The sequence below is a fragment of the Haliotis rubra genome, unplaced genomic scaffold, assembly GCF_003918875.1.
Source record: "Haliotis rubra isolate DU_JTF1 unplaced genomic scaffold, ASM391887v1 Scf182, whole genome shotgun sequence".
Lineage (NCBI taxonomy): Eukaryota > Metazoa > Mollusca > Gastropoda > Lepetellida > Haliotidae > Haliotis > Haliotis rubra.
This window is the reverse complement of record NW_025765803.1, coordinates 853,110-876,846: the sequence shown is the minus strand read 5'-3', so window position 1 is coordinate 876,846 and position 23,737 is coordinate 853,110. Positions and strand designations below refer to the sequence as shown.

General features: G+C 40.0%; 1 protein-coding gene across 1 annotated transcript in view; it reads right to left on the bottom strand.

Annotated features, from left to right (window-relative positions):
• Positions 1 to 22,740, bottom strand: part of LOC124273589 (putative sodium-coupled neutral amino acid transporter 11) — a 184,863-nt gene extending 162,123 nt beyond the window's left edge. Inside the window, exon 1 of the mRNA XM_046708872.1 lies at positions 22,608 to 22,740. The gene's annotated coding sequence lies outside the window, so the exon portion shown is untranslated. The remainder of the gene's footprint in view (positions 1 to 22,607) is intronic.
• Positions 22,741 to 23,737: the final 997 nt, after the last annotated feature.

Genomic DNA, 23,737 nt, shown 5'->3' with positions numbered 1-23,737 from the left:
ACACATGTATAAGCTTAATCAATTCTGTTGAGCAGTGTTTGTGGAGAAGTGGATAGACTTAATCCCCTATTTCACTATCATCAGAGAGAAAGTTCAAATGTCTCTAAACATACAAAAAACTATAAAATACAAAAACAAAATATGAGATGCACACCATGAGTCCCAAGAAAGCCCATGTATTATAAGTTCATTGAATTCCACAGAGCGTTTTTTGTGGAGAAGTGGATAGAGTACATTCCCTGTTTTGTACGACGGACACAGAGGGTAACCCTATATGACCCCAACCATATACGGCGGGGGCATAAAAATATATATATATGTAAATCTTACTGACCTTCATGTTATTACCCCTGTTATTGTTTTACACTGAATTTTATATTGTCACTCTATTGTGTCCCGACATTTTCTATTGCGGCTAAATGGGATTTTACAGACTTGAATGATATCATCCTGCTGAAATTTTGTACCCATGCTCTATTGTGTACTGACATCACAACTGTTTTGTAATAATTCATCTTGACTTCCTAACCTATTTAAATTTGTAATACAAGTGTTTTACTGTATACAGTTTCTTTGGTCTCTCACTGTGATATCGAAACTCAGGAGAAAGCTCACTCACACCACAATGTCTGTCGTTGTTAGTTTTACACCAAATTCTTTTGTCAAGTTAAATTATTGTCTCAATTTGGAAAGCAGGCCACCCATCCTTGAAACAACTGATCAAGTTGAAGGTATCTGGCTGATTTGGCTTCAGTTTGAAGACCTATCAAAAACAGAGCGGACCATTCAGCTGCCCATGTTTTTTTGCTGCATTTCCGATTTCCAGCTTGCCCAATCTTTTCAATTCAATGTGAAATTCTACCAAGTCCTCTTTTCCCAATTTCCCTTGCTGCTGTGAAAATTTATGCGCCAATGTGATGAAAAAAATATTCTCATCAATGCACTGATAAAAAAAACCCAGGTCACCTTGATCTAGCTATAGTTCTTAAAACTTTGTTTCTGAAGCAAAAGGGTTCCCTCTTAAAGTGAACTAAATTTAAAGACATGTACCCAAGTGTTCTGAACAATTAAATGTCATAAATTGAGTTAGACAACTTGTGAAAAAGAGTCTGCAGTTTTTTCACCTGTGCTACTATCTAATGTGGTGAGAGAGTGACTGACTGAGTTTAGTTTTACGCCGCTTTTAGCAATATTCCAGCAATATCACGGCGGGGGACACCAGAAATGGGCTTAACACATTGTGCCCATGTAGGAAATCGAACCCGGGTCTTCGGCGTGACGAGCCAATGCTTTAACCACTAGGCTACCCCACCGCCCCTCTGTGGTGAGAGAGTGAGTGAGTGAGTGAGTATGGTTTTACGCTGCTTTTAGCAATATTCCAGCAATATCAGAACACCGGAAATGGGCATCATACATTGTACCCATGTGGGAATTCAAACCCGGGTCTTCAGCCTGGCGATCGACCTCATTAACCACCAGGCTACCCCACTGCCCCACTGGAGATACAAACATAAAGGTGGCCTTACTTTGACTCAAGGCAATCAGTTTCCATCCCCAGCAATAGTAAAATACGCCCAGAAACTGATGCTGTTACAGGTTTGTCTGTTTCTGGACCAGACAATCCTCCAGGTATTGGCATCATCAGCATCGATCTACGCAGCTGGGATATAATGACATGCACCAACCAGGTCAGTTAGCCTGTCCATCCAATATCAAAAGTCAAATCTTGGGTTGTTGAAGGTGTTTTTTTAACTAGGATCTTAACAAGTAATTGTTGTTAAAGAAATTTAGTGACTTAATGATAAGGTACATAACTTGGCTAAGACCTGGAAATAGTGAAGCTGAAACATAACACCTGGGTAAGGGTAAAACACTGACACCTATGTGAAGCTGGAACACTGACACCTGGGTGAAGGGTAAAACACTGACACTTGAGTGAAGCTGAAACACTGACACCTGGGTGAAGCTAAGACACTGACACGTGGGTACAGCTGGAACACTGACACCTATGAGCGGCTGAAACAGTGACACCAGGGTGAAGCTGAAACATTTACACCTGGGCAAAGCACTGACACCTGGGTACAGCTGAAACAGTGACACCTGGGTAAGGCTGAAACAGTGACACCAGGGTAAAGCTGAAACTGACACAAGGGTAAAGCAGAAACATTGACACCTGGATGAAGCTGAAACACTGACACCTGGGTACAGCTGGCATACTGACACCAGGAAAAGCTGAAACACTGATACCTGGGTGAAGCTGAAACACTGACACCTGGGTGAAGCTGAAACACTGACACCAGGAAAAGCTGAAACACTGACACCAGGAAAAGCTGAAACACTGACACCAGGAAAAGCTGAAACACTGACACCAGGAAAAGCTGAAACACTGACACCAGGAAAAGCTGAAACACTGACACCTGAGTACAGCTGAAACACTGACAGCTGAAACTCTGACACCTGATGAGAGGCTGAACCACTGCTACCTGGGTGTAGCTGAAACACTGAGACTAAATATAAAGAAAAGATCAACCAAAGTTCTATCAAATATTAATTCTCAACTTAACAACAACAACAAAATCACCATGTCAATCAAAATTTGAAATTGAGAAAATAATTAACACTTTCAATCAAATAAGGTGAACAAGCCATGAAAAACATGCACATGAATTTAAGTTCATTCAACCAAACTGATTGCATTTTCCTTTCATTTACAACATTATATCAGCTGACCTTTGTAGAGGTCTCTATCGTAAGACAGAACCTTGCTCCAGACCGACTGGATTAGATCAATAGTCCCCAGCATGTGCAGCGGCCAAACCTGCAAAGCTCCTCGCAGTGCCAGTGTAGATGTACGGATATTCCAAGTCTGGCTGAACAAACACTGATGTCTGCACTGTCTGCTTAGCAATTAATGTACATGTCTCCATGTCCTCAGAGACCGATATTTGGCCTGAAGTCGGTGGCAAAGAGGACAGTTTCCCATTTTTAACAAAATATTTCCAAATTCACATAATCATTGTAACTTTATTATGGCCTTGTAAAAGTTTAATTGCATTTTACTGATAACAGAGGTCAATCAAAAACATCATTCCGAATTCATGTTGATATATACTCAAAGAAATAAATAAGGGATCACATAAAAGTACAAGTGTTTGTTTATTTATTTCCAGAATTTCACTCACACAGCAAAAAAGCATACCTTGTGAAGAAACCTGGAAAAGAATATAGGACCACTTGTACGTTCATGTGTTCCCTGTTCGTTTCCATGGATATAGTTATAATGAATGTTGTGGTTGGGCCAATCAACTTGTATTTCATTGTATTCTGATACGAGGACCAACAAGAGCCATCATGAGTTGACAAATCCCTAGGTCCCTCACAATTTTGAAAAAGTGATTAAGGGAGTTTAGTTTTACATCGCTTTTTGCAAGCGGGGGACACCAGAAATGGGTTTTACACATTGTACCCATGTGGGGAATCAAACCCAGGTTTTCAGTGTGACGAGTGAACGCCATAACCACTGGGCTACCCCATCGCCTCAAATTTTAGTGAGTGAGTGAGTTTAGTTTTACATCATACTCAGCAATATTCCTGCTATATGGCGGCGGTCTGTAAATAATCGAGTCTGGACCATACAATCCAGTGATCAACCGCATGAGCATCGATCTACGCAATTGGGAACCGATGACATGCGTCAACTTAGTCAGCGCGCCTGACCACCAGATCTTGTTTGTTGAATCTTACAACATGCATGAGTTACTGAAGATCAATATTCTAACCAGATCTTCACGGGTCGCCTCAAATTCAAAAGAACAAATCATCTGAGAAAGAGTTTTATGGATGTCAGCTTCTTCATTGTGAGGAACACATAATTACAGACTTCAAATTATCACTTCTAAATGCCATTCAGAAATGTTACAAATCATCTGATCATTACAGCATGTCATACTGTGATCAATCAAACTTGAAGGCATTCCTATCTTATCTGTTTCTTCTTATAGCACTAGAAAATATGCTGCAGGGCTCCAAGATCATATTTTGACTTCCTTGTTATTCGCTAAGTGAAAATTAAAATTTACTAGCCAAAATTTAATGTTAGTGTCCACATAGATTTTCAGTTATTGTTCACATATTGTCAAATTTACTAAGTTCAACTATTAGAGATCACTATTAATAAATATTTTGTAAATAGTCCCTTAAGCTTAAAACGATCGTTAAGTCACTCGTCACTTAACTTGGCAATCATTATCAACAAATTCTTAATCAAATCGAAGTTGGAATTATTTATGATGAAAACTAGAATATACCTACCTTAATTTAATTGAATTTTTACCTCACTCGCCAAAGTGTTTCATATTATTTTGTTGCATTTCTCAAATGTTACTGGCAAATGCGACCAATTCACTCGCAACTTGGAGCCATGCCCTGGAATTGGGATCCTAAACTTTGTATCTACATGTCAGGCCAGTTTTTGCTGAGTGAGTGAGTGAGTGAGTGAGTGAGTGAGTGAGTGAGTGAGTGAGTGAGTGAGTGAGTGAGTGGTGAGTGAGTGAGTGAGTGAGTGAGTGAGTGAGTGAGTGGTTGTATGCGAGTACCGATGAAAACTAGCATATTTCTTAGATACACTCTGAAAACATTCCTGTGAATTCAGTTAAAATCTAACTTCTTACCATGAAAATTGAAAAAATAACAAATTAGACAAAAACCCAAACAGAAAAAGGTAACACTAGACAACGTGACCTCTTTGTGTCCAATATGTTAAGAAAAAATACCTTTTGTATTCAGCGATATGGTCCAGACAAAAACACCACTATGAACAACATCTAAGTAAAAAAATGGTGGCAAGGGAAATATACAAACCATCAAAAGCCGTAAATAGCATGGGTTGCTGAAGACCAATTCTAACCCAGATCCTCACGGGTAGTAAGTACAAAGGAACCTTACAAATATCCCAAATTTAAAAACGTTCACCAAATTTGCTTTCCAGAGCTGTAAGTCTGGATTACACTGTTTATACATGTTAATTAAGACTAGTTAATGGTCATCATCTCAGTGCCATGCTAATCAATCTCTCATCCATCTTGCCATTATCGCATAAACAGCCTTTGTAGTCACCATGTCAAGTAGTGCAGACTGTAAGTAAAACCAGTCAAATTATGGTCTACAAGTACATGTAGAATCAAAATAGAGAAGGCTAGAAATATTATCAAGCTGGAATGTTGCTGCCCTTTGAAGATTGATCTGGCCAGTAGGGCTGGCTTAAACGATTGATAATCGGAAACATCATTGCTAGGAAAAGATATAAATGATTATCTAAATGAAACTAGTGTCATCAATAATATCGTTTATAAATTTCTAATTTGCTACTGAGTGAGTGAGTTTAGTTTAACACCGCTTTTACAGATATTCCTGCAATATCACGGCAGGGAACACCAGAGATGGTCTTCACACATTGTACACGTGGGGAATCAAACCCGGATCTTCAGCGTGACAAGCGAACACTTTAACCATTAGGCTACCCCACCACCCTTTAATTTTCTAATCAATACACAAAGTCAGGTCTATTATTCATGGGCTCTTTCTAAGTTATGTTCAGGAGGCTGTTAGTACGTAATCCAAAGCATAAACATTTCGCCACTCACTAGTGGTTTGAAATATATTCATTTCTTTTATCAAAGTTACTCCTCCAATATCTGTCAATAATCAATCGATATTTAGATGAGCAAGCGCCTCCTACCCTTGAGACCGACAGCATGTCCCTATATAGGATCGAGCAAAAGGGTCTCGAGTAGCTGGGAAGTAAATATAATATGGACTTGTTGAAGCCCTAAGTGTTAGTGCTCTGAGAATTCATCTTCAACTTGTAATTTCTACATAAGCACACACAAAAATAATTTAAGTGGTAACAAATTATGAAATAGCAACATTCATTCCATGCATAGAAAATCTTTGCATCCCAGCAGAAACATCCTGTATATTTTCCTCATCCAATTTCCATATTGATGAAGATACGATGTAGGATTTAACATCCAGAAAATTCCTGCTGTATATTATTATACTTATTTTTGTAACTGTTTCGCCAATCAATGAAATATTCCTATAGTAATGACATATACCTTAATGTACCATAAAATGAAGGGAGGATTCTATATATTGATATTCACAGAGGAACAATCACTACAACACTGAAGGAATCAGTACACATTAAACACACGCACACATGCACGCACACATTCTCTGCTTCCTGGGGAGAACACAGTCTTCACACGTCCAATAACCGAGTCTGGACCAGACAATCCAGTGATCAACAGCATGACCATCGATCTAAACAACTGGGATACAATGAAATGTGTCAACCAGGGAGCCTGACCATCCAATCCCCTATTACGACAAGCATGGGTACAACAGTCAAGGCATCAGAAGACACTAAATCAGGGCTCCAGATAATTTTTCAACATCAGGAATACGTACTCCTTATTTTTTCAATACAGGAGTACTGGAAAACTAAAAAGTACATTTAGAGTACTGAATGGAAATTAATGGTGTATCAGTAATATTGTGTTTCGTTTCATATATGCACCACAACATTGCTACTATTTTGTAAACCAATCAATTATCAATAAAACAATAATTTTTCAGATAAATACGTCTGTAAATGATTCTAAGACCATTGATGAGGTGCGTATCTGCTACGTTTTCTAAATTGTTTCCTACGGTATCGTGCATATTTTTTATCTGTACATACACCGCTACAGCCCTTATCTGGAGCCATGATTAAATCCATATTCTCTACTTCCTGGGGGAGAATACAGGTCTTCACACATCTATGTTTTCCAACAGGTGTTCACTAAGTGCTGGGTACCCGGTCTGAGAGGAGAGAATGAGTGGGTTTGTTTAACGTAGTATTTATACAGTCCAGTTTTATCACACTGTGGGTTTAATGTGGGGCAAAGTATGAGGAGATGCAGGACATCACCACTTTAGTTAAATCCATCTGCATGGTGCTGCCTTACATAGACACAGAATCAGGTCAAAATCAAATCCATAATCGTAGGAACAACAGTTGTCATTGTAGATAAATCTAAGGATACCACCTCTGTCATATTACTGCCATAAACCTGTATTTTGACTGCAATCACAGAAAACACATCTTCAGAATGTTCAACAGAAGTGCTCTTCACCGTCAACTACACATGACTAGTTGTCAAGATAACATTACCGCCAGTTAGGATCTAGCTCTTCAGCCTGTCAAAGCATGAATAAAGACAGAATTTATATTATTGATATAGAGGTAGAAGAATTGTAAGAATAAGGCTGGGATACAATCCTTGCACAGCAAATTACGGCACGTCAGATGACTGGTTACAGTTTACACAAAACCAAATATTTTCCCATCAACTTCTACAGTAACGTTATATTTTTTTTTAAATAACTAAGCCATCAAGAGCTATTACATGTACATATGCGCATAGTATGGCTTTAAAGAGGCAATAAAAATATAAAATATTCCAACCTCAGCCAGCCAATTTTCTGAGTATCGGAACAACTTTAATTCCGCACGAGACCCATGAAGGTCTGGATTAGAATGAATCTTCAGTAACCCATGCTTGTCGTAAGAGGCGACTAACGGGATCGGGTGGTCAGGCTCGCTGACTTGGTTGACATGTCGTTGTATCCCAATTACTTAGATTGATGCTCATGCTGTTGATCACTGGATTGTCTGGTCCAGACTCGATTACTTACAGACCGCCGCCATATAGCTGGAATATTGCTGAGTGCAGCGTAAAACTAAACTCACTCACTCACTCCGCACGAAATGTCAACCGCTTGAATACCTGGTCACATTCAGTAGAAGTCATCAAACAGACAGCACTAAACAGCAGTAAACATTTAAAAATATGGTCAGTTTTAGTTACTGGATGGATATACATTTAAAAAACACAAAAATCTGACACAAAATCGTCCAATCACAGCTGTTAGGTGATTCAGTCTGCACTGAAGGCTCCCTACGAAAAATGATTGTTAAACTACAGATTCTGATTGTGTGTAGTGTAACCTTAAAACCTATGTTAAAGTCAAACCAGTCAAAGTTATATTCCTTCTAAATATTCAAAGTATTTTACTTTGGGCAATTTATTAAGTGTATATGGGGCAAAAAACAATCTAAAAGACATTTTCTTGTAAGTTTACATTTTCAGTCAATAAAAACATCATGATTTTATTTTTTAAACGGGGAAAATTAATTTATATTTTTTTTCTTATTCTTGAAAAAATACGACAGGCGGATCCGTAAAACAAGAAATAAAATTGGTCTGGCCTAAGCTACAAAATCAAGTGCAAATAATTAGTTGCATTTGTGTAAACAAAACTGATTGTCATGTGATTTGAAGCAGTTCAACGAAGGTCAGGGCACAGAATCAAAGCTAAGTTACATAAGGTGAAAGCACCCCAAGCCAGGATGTGAGTTCACAGATGATACATGAAGACTATATACATATGCTGGTTGTGCAAATATCAGAAGTATGTACACAGACATGTGTCACCCCACAGGAATAATCACTATCAAGCAAAGATACTTTTATGAAAAGGGGATGCAGCATCTGAAAAGAGGATGCATAATTATTTTGAAACTGAGGTCTCCTAAAATAACCCAAAGTTTTAGATAAATGCAATCAGTTAATTAAAAAAACCAAGCTGATATTGTGAGTGAATGAGTATAGTTTTACAATTCCAGCAATATCACAGCATGGGAAACACAAGAAATGGGCTTCACACATTGTACCCATGTGGCGATTCAAAACCACGTCTTGCTCTTGAAGCGTGACGAGCGGACACTTTAACCACAAGGCTACACCACCGTCTGCTGATATTGTGAACATCATATGATCCCTGCATGACTCTCATGAGACTACAACGCCAGACTTTAGCTGCTGACCTTGACCTTTCTCCTTGTTAGTTAGTCACTCAGATGAATATTCCTACATGAAGATGTATATGTGATCCTGTGACATTTGACTGGCAATTGGATTTTCATTGTCTTCATAAGCATGAAAATAATAAGCCCACGTCCAAAAACAGACTACTTTTTTTTATGTCCAAGATATTTTTATGGATTAAACTTCTTTTTAATTTCTCTCACGACGTTTCGAGACCATTCCAGGTCCCTTCATCACCTAATGAAGGGACCTGGAATGGTTTTGAAACGTCGTCTGATGAAGGGACCTGGAATGGTCTCGAAAAGTCGTGAGAGAAATTAAAAAGAAGTTTAATCTATAAAAATATCTTGGACATCAATGTACAACTTCTAAATGCCACTGAAAGACATCATACTTTTTTTTAGTTTGGTTGACAATAGAATTGATGAGGCTGGGCATGAATTACTGCACTGAGTGATATCACTAGTGACTGCATAATCAGTCTGTGAACTTATTTAATTTATTATTAATTTATCTATTTATTAATTAGGAGATAATCCTATTATGTTTACATTTTGGAAGTGATTATAGTTGGTTGAACGCTGCTAAATGTCATTTAAAACCGAACATGTTAGCATGAGGTTTTAAATGAAACATTTAGCAGCGTTCAACCAACTATAATCACTTCCAAAATGTAAACACAATAGGATTATCTCCATTCTACAAGTGGTTGTGAAAATTTTTCACTTCTACTTTTTCTAGTAACAGCCAATCAAAAATGAACATACTTAAATGTCATTGTAGAATTTATATTAATAATTAATTAATTAATTATTTATTCATCCATTCATTCATAAGAATTGACTTCAGTGTGTTTTGGTGTTTATGGAGTCAATGTAATAATCAGTAAGCATCAGTTGCATAAACACAGATTTACACTGTATCCACCCATTTTTACATGTTTAACTCCATGAAGAAAACATAAAAAGTATCAAAGTTGTCCAAAAAGGCACAGTTACTGGAGTCCATGACAAATACCAGAAGCTATTTGTCAATTGATGGCCTTGTTACTCTGCTGAATAGTGAACATGACCTTGCCGTCTGTCACAACAGAACTGACATCAAAATTGATTAAAATATGTCAACATTTGTAAGAGCGTTTGTATGGAAGTTGAAATCATTGGTGTCCAGTTTGATCAATGCGCCTCCTGTGACCAGCACAAACACCCCTGATATCTTTATGGTGTGACCACAGATGACGATAACCTTGACCTTCACTGTTGACCCTGATGAATATCAATGTTCAAATTTGTGTGCTATAAGCGAGCTTGGTTTTATGAGTGAGTGAGTTTAGTTTTACACGCTTTAAGCAATATTTCAGCAATATCACAGCAGGGAATACCAGAATGTGGGAATCAAAAGCGGGTCTTCAGCGTGAGGGGACGCTTTAACCATTAGGCTACCCCACCGCCCTTGTGTGTTATAAGGCCTAAAAAAATGTGTGGTTCCGATTACCCGCCTGACACTTGAAATCTGGTGCCGAGCCTATATTTTTTTAAAGCAGTGTGAATAAGATAAGCGTTCAGATACCACTGTTTTTTCCCGATACTGACGGACATCGATCATTCTGATAGAGAAAGTCAACATGATGGCCGTACGCTTGATAAAATAAACAATTACACATTGATAAATGTGTTATTAGTTTGTACTTTACTTCTAAAACAAAAGTTTTAAAAAGAAAATTCCTACCAACCTACCCTAAATTTTAAAGAGCTGTAATCAGAGCTACAACTTTTTTTATTTGGCCTAATCTGTGTGCGTGTGTGCGTGTGTGCGTGTGTGCGTGCATGCTTGTGTTTGTTGTTTTACACCAGACTCAGCAATATTCCACTCAGAGGGTTGGGACATGAACACAATCTAGCATTGACAAGGGATCCAGTGATTGACGTGGTGAGCAACTTATAATAATTGGGGCACATTATGATATTTTAAAGTCGCTATTTACTTCAATTCACACTTTTTTAACATTACATTTGAATCGCAGCAAAGTATAACAAAGCATTAAAACTTCATCCATTAATATTTAATAATAATCTCTTTTCTGTCCTGTTGTCAATGAAATACACTGTCTAAAGTCACCAGAGGGACAGTGGGTAGCCTAGTGGTTAAAGCATTCGCTCGTTTCACTAAAGACGGGTTCCATTCTCCACGTGTGAAGCCATTTTCTGGTTCCCCCTGCCGTGATGTTGCTGGAATATTGCTAAAAGCAGCATAAAATTAAACTCATTCACTTAAAGTCACCAGAAGAAAACACTTTCCGCATCCGTAAGAAATCTCAGCTGAAAGGTGAGTCGATTGTAATTTCTGAGTCAGAATATCACGAATATGTGTATGTTTATACCACATTCAGCAGTATGACAGCTGTAAGCAATTCCGTCTGGACCAGACTATCCAGTGATTGACACTATCAGATACCATGACAAAGCATTTATTTATGAATCACTAAAATATAGTGATTCAGATGTTGGCGAAATGCAAGAGCAACAATTATGACATTTTGAAATTGAGAATATTTAGTGACATTTTCTGCAGACTTGGACCCCAAAACCAAGTTTAGATACATGATATGGTACAGGTAGGCCTGAATGTCTAGTGTTCAAGGGTTTCCACAAACAGTCCATTTATCATTTGTGAACTTACATCCTGTCTTGGGGTGATTAGACCAATGAACACTCATGTTTCTTTGCAAAATAGAAATATTTCTTGAGAAAAGGAAGATTAACATTGGGCTTAATTAATTAATATTTAATGAATGTTCTCGAGTCTAAATACTCCAACAAGAACAACAGATCAAAGGTCACTGAAACCTGGAAAATAGCATGTGATTAATATGTGGTACATCATATCGGAAAAAAACCCAAACCAAGCCTGTCATTGACACAGGAAAAGTGACTAATTACTGGACACAAAACAAGAAAACAGGCATAAACATAAACAGAAATTTATGAGAAAGTTAATTACTTGACCGTTGCTGACTCTTATCCACCACACAAAAGCAGAATTAATTTTAGTTTAATTGACATTTTTTAGTTACAATTTCATTTAGATCTAAAGCATGTCTTCATCAAACTATTGATAATAGAAACTAATATGATTTTTAAAAAAATACAAAATTATTAATCAGTCTGTTGGAAGAAATATTCTTGAAACATTTAATCTCTAATGAAGCTAAAAAGAGGCATTAAAAGTACCCTGAGGAGACAAGTCTTTCATTGAAAGCCATCCCACTAATGTTCCCAGTTTCTAATTGGTCCCTGAGAACCTTCATTACGACACCTTCAAATGTATGGCAGAGCTAAGGAATATCAAGCACCAGCCGTAAGTCGTCTTAAGGTTTCTCTTTGAGACACAGCTCTTACATAAACACGGCATGAATTTAAGCCAGCAAATGTCCTTGGTGGATGATGTTAGCCTTACAAATGAACTCTACTTCATTTATTACTACGGGGATAATTTTGTGTAGAAAAGAGATTGAGGAACATAGACATCCCCAGTTTCCTTTCTCAACAAACAAACTTCATCCTGATCACCTAGATCCTCTTTCAGCAAGCTCTGGAGCTGACTGTTCAAACATCGACCAGCCGGAAATAGCAGCCATGACATATGGCCATGCAACAAAACAGGAAATCCCTTCCTGAAGGTCAACAGCTGTATCACAGCCAGATCAAATTTCTCGTTATTCACCAAGTTAAGTCCCTCAGCAAACAGAAGATCCTGTAACCATTCCAGAAATACTTGTGTCGTCAGCATCCTGGGACAAAAGACTTGTTTCAATGGTAAGCCTTCTGTAACATGCTTCTAGTGAACCAGTTCAGTTGTTTAGCCACACATTAAGTGAACTGGGTTATATTCCACCTTCAGCAATATTCCAGCACCATTCCAGTGAGTGAGTGAGTGAGTTTAGTTTTACACTGCCTTTAGCAATAATCCAGCAATATCACAGCGGGGAACGCCCAGAAATGGGCTTCACACATTAATACCCTTGTGGGATTCCAACACATGGCTTCTACGTGATGAGCGAACGCTTTAACCACTGTGCTACCCCACCACCCCAGTACCATTCCAGCAATATCACAGTAGGGAAGACCAGGAATTGGAATCACATATTGTGTCAATATGGGAAATCAAACCCGGGTCTTTGGCCGACACTTTAACCACTGGGCTACCCCACCATCCTGACATCAAGTAAAGCTCTGGCTACATCACAGCAACCAGGAAATAAGGAAGCCAGTGACTGACATTATGAGCATCAGGCCACACCTTCAAGTGAAACTATAGAGCTGGACCATCAGAGTCTTTACAGTTGACTCTTACAGTTTGTTGTTGTTGGCATAACTGAGGGAAAAGAAGAATATAACAGAGTTCCTGGGGTGATGCATGTCCTTGCAAGGATGTCACATCTAGCATAGTTGAGGGAAAGGAGAACAGAATAGGACTGAGACCCTAGAGGTGATGCTTGTCCCTGCAAGGATGTCACATCTAGCATAGTTGAGGGAAAGGAGAACAGAATAGGACAGAGACCCTAGAGGTGATGCTTGTCCTTGCAAGGATGTCACATCTAGCATAGTTGAGGGAAAGGAGAACAGAATAGGACTGAGACCCTAGAGGTGATGCTTGTCCTTGCAAGGATGTGTCATCTAGCATAGTTGAGGGAAAGGAGAACAGAATAGGACTGAGACCCTAGAGGTGATGCTTGTCCTTGCAAGGATGTGTCATCTAGCATAGTTGAGGGAAAGGAAAACAGAATAGGACAGAGACCCTAGAGGTGATGCTTGTCCTTGCAAGGATGTCACATCTAGCAAAGTTGAGGGAAAGGAGAACAGAATAGGACAGACACCCTAGAGGTGATGCTTGTCCTTGCAAGGATGTCACATCTAGCATGCTTGAGGGAAAGGAGAACAGAATAGGACAGACACCCTAGAGGTGATGCTTGTCCTTGCAAGGATGTCACATCTAGCATGCTTGAGGGAAAGGAGAACAGAATAGGACAGACACCCTAGAGGTGATGCTTGTCCTTGCAAGGATGTCACATCTAGCATGCTTGAGGGAAAGGAGAACAGAATAGGACTGAGACCCTAGAGGTGATGCTTGTCCTTGCAAGGATGTGTCATCTAGCATAGTTGAGGGAAAGGAGCACAGAATAGGACTGAGACCCTAGAGGTGATGCTTGTCCTTGCAAGGATGTGTCATCTAGCATAGTTGAGGGAAAGGAGAACAGAATAGGACTGAGACCCTAGAGGTGATGCTTGTCCTTGCAAGGATGTGTCATCTAGCATAGTTGAGGGAAAGGAAAACAGAATAGGACAGAGACCCTAGAGGTGATGCTTGTCCTTGCAAGGATGTCACATCTAGCAAAGTTGAGGGAAAGGAGAACAGAATAGGACAGACACCCTAGAGGTGATGCTTGTCCTTGCAAGGATGTCACATCTAGCATGCTTGAGGGAAAGGAGAACAGAATAGGACAGAGACCCTAGAGGTGATGCTTGTCCTTGCAAGGATGTCACATCTAGCATGCTTGAGGGAAAGGAGAACAGAATAGGACAGACACCCTAGAGGTGATGCTTGTCCTTGCAAGGATGTCACATCTAGCATGCTTGAGGGAAAGGAGAACAGAATAGGACTGAGACCCTAGAGGTGATGCTTGTCCTTGCAAGGATGTGTCATCTAGCATAGTTGAGGGAAAGGAGAACAGAATAGGACTGAGACCCTAGAGGTGATGCTTGTCCTTGCAAGGATGTGTCATCTAGCATAGTTGAGGGAAAGGAAAACAGAATAGGACAGAGACCCTAGAGGTGATGCTTGTCCTTGCAAGGATGTCACATCTAGCAAAGTTGAGGGAAAGGAGAACAGAATAGGACAGACACCCTAGAGGTGATGCTTGTCCTTGCAAGGATGTCACATCTAGCATGCTTGAGGGAAAGGAGAACAGAATAGGACAGAGACCCTAGAGGTGATGCTTGTCCTTGCAAGGATGTCACATCTAGCAAAGTTGAGGGAAAGGAGAACAGAATAGGACAGACACCCTAGAGGTATTGCTTGTCCTTGCAAGGACTGACTGACTGAGTTTAGTTTTACGTCGCTTTTAGCAATATTCCAGCAATATCACAGGGGGGGACACCAGAAATGGGCTAAATCCTTGCAAGGATGTCACATCTAGCATAGTTGAGGGAAAGGAGAACAGAATAGGACAGAGACCCTAGAGGTGATGCTTGTCCTTGCAAGGATGTCACATCTAGCAAAGTTGAGGGAAAGGAGAACAGAATAGGACAGACACCCTAGAGGTGATGCTTGTCCTTGCAAGGATGTCACATCTAGCATGCTTGAGGGAAAGGAGCACAGAATAGGACAGAGACCCTAGAGGTGATGCTTGTCCTTGCAAGGATGTGTCATCTAGCATAGTTGAGGGAAAGGAAAACAGAATAGGACAGAGACCCTAGAGGTGGTGCTTGTCCTTGCAAGGATGTGTCATCTAGCATAGTTGAGGGAAAGGAAAACAGAATAGGACAGAGACCCTAGAGGTGATGCATGTCCTTGCAAGGATGTGTCATCTAGCATAGTTTAGGGAAAGGAGAACAGAATAGGACAGAGACCCTAGAGGTGATGCTTGTCCTTGCAAGGATGTCACATCTAGCAAAGTTGAGGGAAAGGAGAACAGAATAGGACAGAGACCCTAGAGGTGATGCATGTCCTTGCAAGGATGTGTCATCTAGCATAGTTGAGGGAAAGGAGAACAGAATAGGACAGAGACCCTAGAGGTGATGCTTGTCCTTGCAAGGATGTGTCATCTAGCATAGTTGAGGGAAAGGAAAACAGAATAGGACAGAGACCCTAGAGGTGATGCTTGTCCTTGCAAGGATGTGTCATCTAGCATAGTTGAGGGAAAGGAAAACAGAATAGGACAGAGACCCTAGAGGTGATGCATGTCCTTGCAAGGATGTGTCATCTAGCATAGTTGAGGGAAAGGAGAACAGAATAGGACAGAGACCCTAGAGGTGATGCTTGTCCTTGCAAGGATGTCACATCTAGCAAAGTTGAGGGAAAGGAGAACAGAATAGGACAGAGACCCTTGAGGTGATGCATGTCCTTGCAAGGATGTGTCATCTAGCATAGTTGAGGGAAAGGAAAACAGAATAGGACAGAGACCCTAGAGGTGATGCATGTCCTTGCAAGGATGTGTCATCTAGCATAGTTGAGGGAAAGGAGAACAGAATAGGACAGAGACCCTAGAGGTGATGCTTGTCCTTGCAAGGATGTCACATCTAGCAAAGTTGAGGGAAAGGAGAACAGAATAGGACAGAGACCCTTGAGGTGATGCATGTCCTTGCAAGGATGTCACATCTAGCAAAGTTGAGGGAAAGGAGAACAGAATAGGACTGAGACCCTGGAGGTGATGCATGTCCTTGCAAGGATGTGTCATCTAGCATAGTTGAGGGAAAGGAAAACAGAATAGGACAGAGACCCTAGAGGTGGTGCTTGTCCTTGCAAGGATGTGTCATCTAGCATAGTTGAGGGAAAGGAGAACAGAATAGGACAGACACCCTAGAGGTGATGCATGTCCTTGCAAGGATGTGTCATCTAGCATAGTTGAGGGAAAGGAGAACAGAATAGGACAGAGACCCTAGAGGTGATGCATGTCCTTGCAAGGATGTGTCATCTAGCATAGTTGAGGGAAAGGAGAACAGAATAGGACAGAGATCCTAGGGTTTCAAGCCTCAAACCAGGTTACAGTCAACATTCACTTCTATTGATGACCGACAGTGAGAGGTTTACCTGCCCGACAGAATATATTTCCTGCTTCTACTTCTGAGGGAGTGAGTGAGTTGGGTTTTACGCCGCTTTTGGCAATATTCCAGCAATATAACGGCGGGGACACCAGAAATGGGCTTCACACATAGTTCCCATGTGGGGAATCAAACCCGGGTCTTCAGCGTGACGAACAAACGCCTTAACCACAAGGCTACCCCACCGCCCCTTCTACTTTTGATAATCGTCTAATAAAACCTAAGTGCTGTGACTACTGAATATAATTAACTCTATAACAACTATGACTATTACCAAACTGTTGCTATGTGAAATAGGACAAGCCTGCTTGGTCCAGTGGATATAGACTGTTCAGACAGCCGAAGGCTGGTTGTTTAATTATCCGACCATTATTGTTGGGAATTGGTTGAAATCTCACCATTGATGATTGATTCATTACCAACGAACAATCATCGAACAAAATTGGTTAGTGTCATTTTTCAGATTTTCCTATCCAGGTTGTTATTGCAGATATGTATAACATGATGCAACTTGCTACTTTAAAGTGATTACTAATATATCATGAACATAAACTTCCCGGAGTCTTCAAGAAATATTCAGTCATGGCTTTCCAGTTAGTGAAGTGAGTTTTCAAAGAATTAAACACGTTTTCAGGCCCTGACACTTCAACGATATGTTCCATTGTCAAGTATTTCAAAGACTAAAACAGTAGTTCCAAAATCGTTTATGTTCAATTATGAGAAAATGTGATCGATTGCTTGGTCGTTTGGTCACTGCAACCAATCTTCGATTATTTCAATTAATCGGGAACACCACTACCAACCATGCCTAAAAAATGCTGACTCAGCTCCTTTTAACCATAGAAACCATGTACCAGTGAATACCTTTTATTAAAAATGCAACTTAATAATTTAATCTACCATCACCAAATGCATAAACAGTGTTGGCTGAAGAGCGCGTAACATGTGTGGGTCTCATGGACGCATTGACTCGAGCAGTATTAATTTCATATCACAAATCAAAAACGTACGTCTTTGTGTGTGCATATCCTGGCGTACTGGGTTATTTAATGTCAAACAAGACTGCGAAACATGTTGATCAACTCTTCCATTTGTTAAACCAAACCGGTTTTATTTGTCTCGCACTTTTATCACCACTACTCAAACCGGTTGCTTGACCTACATCTAGTTTCGGTTTTGCATATATTAATGTACGGTATGGTCTGTCGGTTTCCTTCAGCCAATCAGATGCTGCCTATTAAGCTGCTCGGCAATGTTCGTAATTTTGTTAGCTTGGCGATTGGTGGAAAACATCACGACCTTGTGTCAAACTAAAAATAGCCAGGCATGCTAAGGGTATACTTCAGAACGGGGTGATGGTGCAAACAAGCGACAGAGTATGTATAATACAGAATAAATGCGAAAACTTGAATATGAGGGTTGTTTTTCTTTTGTCGAATCTAAATATTTCGATATTCTACAACAGACAATTGTGTTTTTGTTTCTTGAAATTTGTCAATGTAAGTGAATATAGAATCACTGTCCAAGTTTGTTCTTTACCTTGTTCTGTGAAATACGGCACATCCTTATAAGAAAGTTGTTTACTACGCTAGCGTAAATTTGACAGCTCCAGCGATGACAAGCCATTGTATTCAGGCAAGTTTAATCAGTTGGTTTGGCAATACTACCTCTCAAAAACCATCACCAGCTGAGAAAACTGGTGAAAAAATTGACACGGAAAATGAACCTTTGCCAAAGAAACAAAAAGTTGGTTAAGATTTGACAGATCACTTGGTATGACTTGCCACTCTGGCAGCCATGACAGTGTTCAGGAAATCCTGCTCTCAGTTTACAGGTTTACATGTTTACTGATTATAAAACAATACATTGAAATGACATAATTGTTGTGATGTTTTAAGTTCAACTGGGTCATCCAAAGGAATGGGCATGCCTATTGTCATTTAATTATCTGCCTGGTGGCCTATGGCTCCCTTCGACAAAACTGCATTTTCATCCCCGATTTCTGTTCTGACTTCATCGTTTAGGAGAAGCCCATTAGCACAGGACATGGTTTGCCAGCACCAGGCATGGACACAAGGAGTAGCATTTGTAACATTTTGTGGTACAGCGTGGCTATCACACTGAGATACTATGCCACAGTTCTGACATAGATTCCCCATATACTGTGTATACATTTTGTGGTACAGCGTGGCTATCCCACTGAGATATTATGCCACAGTTCTAACATGGATTCCCCATATACTGTGTATACATTTTGTGGTACAGCGTGGCTATCCCACTGAGATACTAGGCCACAGTTCTAACATGGATTCCCCATATACTGTGTACACATTCTGTGGTACAGTGTGGCTATCCCACTGAGATACTAGGCCACAGTTCTAACATGGATTCCCCATATACTGTGTACACATTCTGTGGTACAGTGTGGCTATCCCACTGAGATACTATGCCACAGTTCTAACATGGATTCCCCATATACTGTGTACACATTCTGTGGTACAGTGTAGCTATCCCACTGAGATACTAGGCCACAGTTCTAACATGGATTCCCCATATACTGTGTATACATTTTGTGGTACAGCGTGGCTATCCCACTGAGATACTAGGCCACAGTTCTAACATGGATTCCCCATATACTGTGTATACATTCTGTGGTACAGCGTGGCTATCCCACTGAGATACTAGGCCACAGTTCTAACATGGATTCCCCATATACTGTGTATACATTTTGTGGTACAGCGTGGCTATCACACTGAGATACTAGGCCACAGTTCTAACATTGATTCCCAATATACTGTGTACACATTTTGTGGTACAGCGTGGCTATCACACTGAGATACTATGCCACAGTTCTAACATGGATTCCCCATATACTGTGTATACATTCTGAGCAGCCATGTCCTTCTTTACCAACTAATGCCAAGTGCCTGGCATGGTAACAAAAAGAAGCATTTTTTAACATTTTGTGGCAAAACGAGTCACAGATCACAACCCAGACCTCGCCTCCAGTAGAATGACAAATTATAACATTTAGTAGAGGGGTTCTGGAGGTCATCTAATAGCAAAATTGCGAATTACATGGACCCCAGAGTGAGAAGCAGGGCTGTAACAATGCATCGAACTATCCATGGATTGCAATTCTTGAGTCTCCTATAGCAATTAATCGATGGTAGAGAAAAAAACTATCCATGGATCGATAGTATGTGTGACTATCGATAGTTTAGTAACTGACTTCCCTTGATAAATGCACAACGCAAAATACAGGACGTTTGGGTGCAGACTAGCTAAGATACATAGCGTTCACTGACATGAACGCTATGCAGCACCTCCATAGGCCGCAATGGTGGAATCCTTTGTCGCACTTTCGCGCACTCTTTACTATTTTTGCGCACGAAAAACTTATATGAATTACTTCTTTGTACTTATACCTACACGTGCGCCCTATTTTCGTTATCAAAATATCCAAATATATATATTTACAAGCCATCAAACATCTCAGTCGATCGCTCACATATGAGCGGGGCCATTTTGAATCACGTGACCTGTGACGCGAAGGGGATATCCCTCCCAAAAATAGTAACACACGTGTTTCATACCTCCTTGATTGTTTACAACAAATTTTCATACATTTTAGGCAATTGAAACGATTGTATGGAGATTTTCGTTTTCAATCTAGACTGACTGACCACCCCTGCTTTTTAAACAGCTGTTTTAAAAGGAATTGCTGGTGAGTTTTCAATACTTCATATAATATAAGATTATTGCTGTCACCTTCACAGTTCCATGGAGGTCTCTGTACTACTCCTGAATATTTGCATACAAAACATAGTTTACTAATTGAATTTAGGACTTAAATAATTAATGAGTTCACGAATTAATTATCTATAAATTTCATTTGTACCATATAACCTTAAATATTTCTCATTTCACATTTCTCCTTTGGGAAATTACTTCAAATGAGACTATTCAAGGAGGAATAACTATTGCAATAGCTGGTTGCAATAGACTATCACTATCGCAATAGTCACCCCTAGTGAGAGTGAGTGAGTGAGTTTAGTTTTACGCTGCACTCAGCAATATTCCAGCTATATGACGGCGGTCTGTAAATAATCGAGTCTGGACCAAAGAATCCAGTGATCAACAGCATGAACATCAATCTGCGCAAATTGGGAATCGATAACATGTGTCAGAAAGCCTGACCACCCGATCCCGTTAGTCACCTCATACGACAAGCATGGGTTACTGAAGATCAATATTCTAACCCGGACCTCCACGGGTCCCTAGTGTGGAGATACTTGAAGCACTGTTTGGCAAATTCTAAAGTTTGCAGTACACTCACGTGACCTTGATTTGTGGATATAAGAGAAGTGTGGCGTAAATCATATTCTAAATGCACGATTTCATTTTGTATACTCACTGATTATTTTATTCATTGATTCAGCAAATTGAAAATGCCTAATATTACACTTGTGAATGAAACGTTTATTTGCCAAAGCCATTTGCAATTATCACCCATTCATGTGCACACAAAATGTGACGTCACTTTGTTTCGTGGATTATGTAGTCAATTACAATTTATCACTATGTACGACAGACTATTGCAGTAAGTATTGACACCTAGGAAAGCAGACAACGAGAAGTGAGAAGGTTGGTGCTAACGGTATCTTTTTTACTTGACATTTTGTGAACATAAAACTTGGTATTAGTATTTTTATAGTGATCTTGGACTATTTATCTCAGTGCTGGACAATTAGATTTAGTGTAGTTACGTCTAAAGCAGAGATTCGGAACATTTTTGTCAGCAAGGCATGGCATTGTGTCTACATCAAAAGTACCGCTTCGTGACGTCATACAAGACTTAATTTACAAGATAGCATGATAATTACCGCGATCCACAAATCAAGGTTATCCACAAATTTAGGTTACGGTTCTGTATATCGTAAATAGAATCAATTCCAGATAATTGCATCTTTACAACAAACAGAATAAATAGAATGGAATGGTATGTCTCACAGCTCATGTCTTTCTTGAAAAACGTTTAGATATGTTTTCCACTTTAAACAGCAGAAAATGCATCTGGCTTACATGCAATATAAAAAGAAAATGAAAAACTAAAAATATATGACATCAATGACAATGTACACCTATACTACCAATTGTGCTTGCTAATGGCACAGCAGAGATCGCAAACCAGTCAAGAATTCTGGGATATCATCCGGGTCCTCACGGGAAAAAAACAATAACAAAAGCATCAACCAGTCCACAGAAATTGCTCTGGATCAGTGCCCCTTTAAAGCCTACTGCATATGTATTATACGAATAAGAAACTAGCAAGTGCCAAAATTGTATATTCAATCTGTAAATCATAATCTGTAGTTACTGAGCTGAGCTAACCAAGACAAACCACGTTCAAAAACACCTTTTCGTCTGGTAGTAGTTTCTGAAAACATTGCCCGAAATGAACAGAATATTTTACAGGTGCTTCAAATATTTCGTGCAAGCGGAATCGTCATACAGGAAAACACAAGGTCTGGATTTAAAGCGTTTTCCATAGTCAGCTGTGTGTTCAGTTCATGTTTCCATTATTTCAATACTAATAACATTATTCCCACATTATTTATTACTACCCTTCGGCGGATGTCAACGAACACGTTGTTCCAACAGTGCGTGATGGCCATTATCAAAACACTGAAATTTGAATCAGTAAGACTGATTATCAGTCTATCATCGTCCATTAAAGACAACCAATGCTTTGTTATCAACATTCCTGGGACACCAGCGTTACTGTGTTTGTGTACGCGTCTTCAGGTGGTCTACGGCGTTTAACAAACTTTGACAACCAAGCACTTACCTGAAAAGTCAACTCTATCCCGCAGTCGAGTGTTGACAGTGATCACGTGGACGAATATGACAATACGTGCTGAAGGGCGCGCTGTTTACGGAAAAGGACCAGTCGACAATTTCCGTAAATTAAAGGGGGGTTTTCCTGATGAAACAAAAAATCGAGTGTCGGCATAGCAGGTAGCTGATCATATGCGTAGATAATAGGGAAGCTCCTTACAGACATGCAGATCCGGTATGAGCTGGTGATGGCCCCATTCTGGATCATACTGTCGTCATGTCATTTCAAATGACGTATGAATTTATACTTGTTGCCGAGGCTCTCTTTGGGATCCATGGAGGATTATGCAGGGATACACACCCCACTTATATCCCCTTTGAAGCTCTATTTTGAAAATAGTTATATTGTACTGAAGCTCACCTTTCTGAGACGCAAAAACAGGGATGGGGTCGGGGAGTTATTGTTTGTTTGTTGTTTAACGCTGCATTCAGCAATATTCCAGCTATATGACATATTGCGGTCTGTAGATAATCGAATCTGGACCAGACGAGCCAGTGATCAAAATCATAAGCATCGATCTACCCAGTTGGGATGCGATGGCATGTGTCCACCAAGTCAGCGAGTTTAATACCCAACCCGTTAGTCGCCTCTTACGACAGGCATGGGTTAACGTTACAGAATTGTATGGTCCAGTCTTTATTGCTGAGTGCAGCGTTAAAGAATAAACCAGGGCCTAGATTTTTGAAGCTCTCTTAGTGCTAAGATAGTCGTAAGTTAATGTTAATGTATGGCACTTACGACTATCTTAGCGCTAAGAGAGCTTCGAAAATCTAGGCCCAGCATACTAGCTAAATGTGGGATGAAAAAAAGGCCAAATGGATAGAGGTGCTAGACCTTGGTGAAATCCACAAGCACGAGTGTGGTGTTGACTGACCTGAGAACCAGGAGGGAGTGTTTGAAGAACATGTAGTTACCGGTTCATCTCTGTTGTTACTGGCTTCCAGGGACGTCCTTTGTGATGTTACAGGTGCAGACTGTAGGTGGTCGATCTTCTCTGACAGAACTGTCTGTACAGCGTTACACCACACCCATCAACTCGATCTTCTCTGACAGAACTGTCTGTACAGCGTTACGCCACA